This window comes from Hydra viridissima, unplaced genomic scaffold (assembly GCF_058129835.1).
Source record: "Hydra viridissima isolate aposymbiotic clone 2 unplaced genomic scaffold, HvirCarnegie_v1 scaffold_15, whole genome shotgun sequence".
NCBI lineage: Eukaryota > Metazoa > Cnidaria > Hydrozoa > Anthoathecata > Hydridae > Hydra > Hydra viridissima.
This window is the reverse complement of record NW_028324314.1, coordinates 36,060-42,326: the sequence shown is the minus strand read 5'-3', so window position 1 is coordinate 42,326 and position 6,267 is coordinate 36,060. Positions and strand designations below refer to the sequence as shown.

Here is a 6,267-nt window from a genome sequence, read left to right as displayed (position 1 = left end):
CAAAGTGTCATTGTAGGATGCGCATAAAACAAAAGACGAAAAGATTTGTATAAGAAGTTTGGAACCGTCGATGGAAAAATACTGAGAGACCCAATTGCAATTTTGATTTAAAAAACCTAGGCCTAACCATAGACATAATGCTGTGGCTGATACTTGTACAAGCTGATTTTAAATGTTCTAATTTAGATCGTTTATTTTTCAAAATAACTTGCTTTAAAAAATAAGTCAATGACTCTGGAATATCGCTGTTAATATGTTCAAACATTTGACCAGGCGAGGGATAATTGGTATTATCAAATACCAATGATTGAATGTCCTCTCGAATGATTGCTGCCGTAGTTTTTAAAATTCGAAATCGTTCTTCTTCTTTATTTTGGCTTTTCTTCTCATACCAAGCTTGATTAAGAATATCGCTTTGATTGTCAAAAAAACAGATAAACGTTAATTTTCCCGGTTTTTCAGTGATAATAATTTTATTACCGAACTTCAACTTTAATCCTGTCCTAATTGGCTGTTATCTAAATGTGGATTTTTGCAAATATTTTTTAGTTCTTCTAATGAAAACTGGCAGTCATCGCTATTTTCAATGTATTTAAATATTTCTTCCATTGCAACATTTGTAGATTCATCTTGAGGATGACTGATTTTACACCCATTGGTTGGCCTCAAGAAAGAATTATAACAGGTATTATGATATTTAGCCTCAGCAGCAACTAAATCAAACTCATATTCAATGCGTGCAGTAACCTTATTTGCTTCCTCGTCAGAACGACTCCATGCTACCTTCAGAATTGATTCTTTAAATTCAAGAGTCACAACTTTATGAATTTTACGCCGAACTTTCTTCGCTTTCTTCTTCTCGGCCTCCTCGTTTGCTTCATCGCCGCAAAATAAGCAACATTTTTTTAAACAAAAAAAAGATTCACTTACGCGCGCTCTGGTACGAGGTGGACTATATTCAGATGTGCTGACTTGATCTATATCTTACTGTCTTTTAAATGCAACAATAGTACTCTTCCGAGTAAACTTTTTACGGCACACCACATGAATCGTCACAGACTACAGATCTTTGAACTATTCATAAAACCCATCACTTCTTTTAACACTTGTATCAATAAAAGTCTTCATTCCACGATCAACAACAACAGTTTCACTTGCTATTAAAAGTTTACTACATATAAAACATACTTGCGACATTTTAATAAAAGTATTAAACGGTTCCAATCGTAATAAAAAATACTGCTCGATACTCTTAACTGCAATGGAACGTTCAACGCTAAAAGTATTTCATCGTTCGTAACTTTGTTCCAAGAATTTTGGGAAGTCAGATGAGGAAAATCAGTTGAAAAAATTATTTGAAAAAAGCATTTTTCATTGTTCTTATACAAGTTCAAAGAAAAGCCGACGAAATAGTTTATTCAAAAATGCGTTTAAATGCTGCTCGCTTTTGTCTAATCTATTTTTATGATAAAATATTTCCTTTTTTAAAAGAAAAACAACCTTTTTTTATACCTTAAACCTTGAATAACTTTTTTTGCAGATATGGGATCGATGGGGACTTTTAATACTTTATTTGTAATAATGTGCTCAAGGTATGTACAAATTTTCAGCTCTATGCGAATTATTGCAAATCTACCACTATTTTTTTTGTCTATTTTGACCGGATTAATTGTCGGAAATGTATTTGCCTCGCTTTTTTTTCTCTTGAATTTGTGTTTTTTTTTCGCGAACGTCCTAGTTATAAACTTTCATATTTTCGATACCTAAATCGCATTTTGTCTAAAGGTATTATAACTAAAAGCATCTTAAACTTCATAAAAAACTATTGATTTCAGAAGTTGGAAAGAAATGTTAAGTATGTATTTTAATGAGCATTTTTGGTAAAGCAGTTTTAAACAGTCAGTCATCTAAAGGTACTTTAACTTATAATGAATTTATTATTTTTATTATTATTGTTGTTACTAATAATAACAACATGGTAACAAAAATAATAAGACCATTCTTTTCGTTGCATATTCTTTAGCCTTCAACAAATGATGTACAACCTTATTTTTAACCTTTTATTTTAACCTTTTCTAGAAGTAATCTTATATTCCTATATATTATCTCATTACTGGATAAATAATGAGTCTTTAAGAGGAACATTTAAAACATTTATGTGGAAAGTGTGGCTGCATAATAAAACAGGATAGTCACTATCAGTTAAAACCTGTTGTTATCTTTAAACAAGCAACTCTTAGTTTTTACAAGCTGGATATAACCTTAGACAATCAAAAAGTTCATCCTAAATATTTAAGCAAATCATGTTACATGGTCTTATGCAGGTTAGATTTAAAATCAAAAAAAGGCTTTGAAGCTGAAAGGAATGATAAATTCTTTACTTTTTCTGAACACACAGAAACCTGTTATGTATGTAACACACTCACAAGAGTTGGAAGAAATAAAAAAGTACATGCGATAAGTATTCATCAACAGTTAAAAGCATTTGCATCAAAACATGGTTTTGACTACTACAATGAAAATAACAAAACTTATTTTGCAATAGTTAAAATCAGTTATCGCCAATCAAACGGCATGTGGTGACTAATTGTTTTAAATCGTGAAGTGCCATTATCCAATAATATTAACAAATCTCTTCCAGATCTACTAAATCTTCAATCTGCTAATATTATATTCTCCAACATTTCATGCATAAACATCTGTAAATTTAATAATGACTTCCACTATCTTTTTTTCTAATCAGAAATAAATCTTCTGATTTTAAAAATTTCCGAAGTACATCAAATGAGGATGTTGGAATAGTTGAAACAAAAGAAGGCAATACAGTTGAAAACTTTATTATTATTAGACATAGAGATTGTTCATAAATATGTTCAGAAGTCTGTTGTGATTTTAGCACCATCTACAATACTAACTTGCCTGTAATGGAATCCAGGTTAAAGAGTAACCAAAGTCAATTATCTATTACCTTTAACAAGCCATTTTTAAACTGTGTACATTTTCTTACACCAGTATATGTAAGAAATGTAATAAAAACAACTTGCATTTTTCTATATGCAGGGTGGCCAGCTAAAAGTAAATTTTAAATTCCAGGAAATTTCCAGGATTTTTCAAGAAACTTTTGGGTTATTCAAGGATATATTGATTTTTTCTCTATTTGAAGACTAAAAACATAAACAAAAATAAACCTGTTGGTAATTATTTTCTTTAAATACAATTCTGTAATTAACAAAAAGCATGGATAACTAAAAACTTAAATGTAGTGATGAAAATGATCAACAAAAAATCCATCCAACAAAAACAATCTTTTTATGTATGTATGTATGTATGTATGTATGTATGTATGTATGTATGTATGTATGTATGTATCTATGTATGTATGTATGTATGTATGTATGTATGTATGTATGTATGTATGTATGTATGTGTATATATATATATATATATATATATATATATATATATATATATATATATATATATATATATATATATATATATATATATATATATATATATATATATATATATATATATACTCCAAATATATATTGAGCTAAAAGGCTTTTAAAAAAAAAAAGGATTAAAAGTGTAACAAGAAAATTAAAAAAATGTAAAACTAAAAATTCACAAAAATTATGATAGCTTCAATATTTTCATTCTTGACTCTCTGTTACTACTAAGAGTGATAATAAGTGTTTGATTCTTTAGCAAAATATTGGAATATACTGTGCATTGCTTTCTTGTTTTTTTTTAAATCCATACCTAATGTATTTCTTATAAGTTTTAAGATGTGCGGAGGATCCATGAAAATAAAAATTGGTTTCATTGTAGCTGGATGTGGAAAGTATGTACAAGTAGAGTTAACTGATAAATCAGCTCCAAGATGATTAGCCATACTTATATTTGCCGAAGCACCATCAAAAGTTAAACTTGTTATAGTAACGCCAGCTTCTTCTAATATTTTTAAACACATTTTTACTAAGTTACTTTTTTGAACTCCTGAGATTCCATTAATTAAAAAGTAGCCAATTGGTAGCTTCCACGCATTATTTAAGCTGTTAATCAAAAACACAATTGCTTCTTTTGCTTCAACTTCAGAATCGCTTTGAAGTTCAGAACCAATATCAACATACCTAAAATTATAACTAAATTTTTTTTGATTAAACAAACACAAACTTTCCACTATTGTGTACATATATAATTGTACTTATATATAACTGTATTAACACAACCTACCCTGAAAACTTTTCACCATCCCATTCTATTTTTTTATGAATTGCCATTTCATCAATCATTAATGAGCAGATCCATGATTTTCCTTTTTCTTTTAGTTCTGCTACTTTCAGTTTTAAGACCTTAATTAAATGAAATCCAGGTTCACATGTGACTTTTTGATACCATTTTTGAAGTGTTCTTGGATGAGGAAACAATTTTGTAAATGTTTTTCTGACATATGAATAAGCTCTAGGAGAATAAAAATTTAGGGTAAGAGCAAAGCTTTTCAACTCCATTGGATATTCTTTAGTGCATTTGGATTTTAGTAATTGTTTAAAAACAATTTTTGTAGAAGCAGGCATTGTGTCCTACAAAAAATTAAATAACTTTAAAATATCTAAGAAATTATTACCTATACCTAATTAAAAAGTTTGAATGGAAAGTTCACATAGATTTTTACTTTATATATTTAGTAAATATCACTTACAGAAAGCTTAAGGGAGGATTCTTCATCAATTATTTGCATTTCCTTCAAATGTTTAATTAAAGATTGTAAGTTAGATACTCTTTTGTGAAGTTGCCGATTTCGTGTTTGCAAAATTTTAATTTTTTTTTCTTGCTTTGAAATTATTTTTAATGCTAGATTAAAAGACCGGTGTTTTTTAAAAACATTTAGGTAACATTTTCTCCTTTTTAGAGGAGGTTCTAAGGTTGTTTTTTTTAAGTTCCTAAAGGTATTGCAGCTCTGTCTTTTAGCTCTGTCTAAGGAGGCTGTTTCCAGGGTAGTTTCAAATGAAGTATCATCTTTTATTGTTTTAATATTAATTTCACTCTCACTTGTGCTTTTTCTTTTTGCTGGAGGTTTTCTAGGTTTAATTTTCTTCACCAAACTACTTGGAAAATTAAAAACACTTGGTATAGCTTCCTTTTTAAGTTGCTTTTTTGAACTCCAACCGCTAACAACATATGAATCTGGTGTAAAATGCTTAGAACAAATTTTTGAACTTTTTGTTGGAATAAAGTTTTCTCTACGCATGACAGCAATACATTTATTTCGTAACAATAAATCTTTTGGAAATCTGTGACATAAAATATAATTAATAAATAAAAAAATAAAACTTTTTTGCATGTTTATCAAAAAGTAACATTTAGCAATATAATGGTTTATAGCAACATATTAGTAATAACATTTAGCAATATAATGGCAAACATAATGGATGTGGCTCTAAACTATGATATATTCTATATAGTATTATGTTTACTTTCTTATCAAGAAAAAAGAACTTTTAAGTTTCAAACAACAAATAATATTTATATAAAAATATTAAAACATTTTAAATAAATATTAGCATAAATCAAAACATATGCTAGGATAAATCAATATTGGCCAAAATTGCAGAAATCCAAAATAAAAATACCATTGAGTCGTTAATAATAGTAATAGTGGGCAACAAAAATTATTATTATGACATAACAATATGACTTAATATGACTACTATGTATAAATATGATAAGCCATTTATCTTTCATCATAATTTAATAAAAGATAAACATTTATCATGTATATAATAATCTATTAATCATTCATTATAAATTAGGATGAAAAATAAATAGCTCATCATATTTATAGCTTACTATATATATATATATATATATATATATATATATATATATATATATATATATATATATATATATATATATATATATATATATATCAAAGGTGGGCACCCGATAATTTTTTCTTAATCCGATAATCGATAGTCCGATAGTTTATTTTCTTAATCCGATAATCGATAGTCCGATAGTCCGATAGTTCAAAAAAAAGACCAGTCCGATAATTTTAAGTCCGATAATTTAAGTCCGATAATCTTACTTAAAAAAATTAATTGATGAAATTATCTCTTCCCTTAAAAGATCTTGTGTATTAATGTTAAAAAATTCCAGAATAAAAAAATTTCCTCTGAGGTTTTTTTTTAACATGTTGACCTCCAAAATGCATGTTCCGATCATAATTATCTCAAAATATCAAAAACATAAATAACTAAA

At 27.7% G+C, this 6,267-nt stretch overlaps 1 pseudogene; it reads right to left on the bottom strand.

Moving 5' to 3' along the window:
* Nucleotides 1–492: 492 nt before the first annotated feature.
* Nucleotides 493–1,197, bottom strand: LOC149877998 (uncharacterized; annotated as a pseudogene).
* Between the last annotated feature and the right edge of the window lie 5,070 nt (nt 1,198–6,267).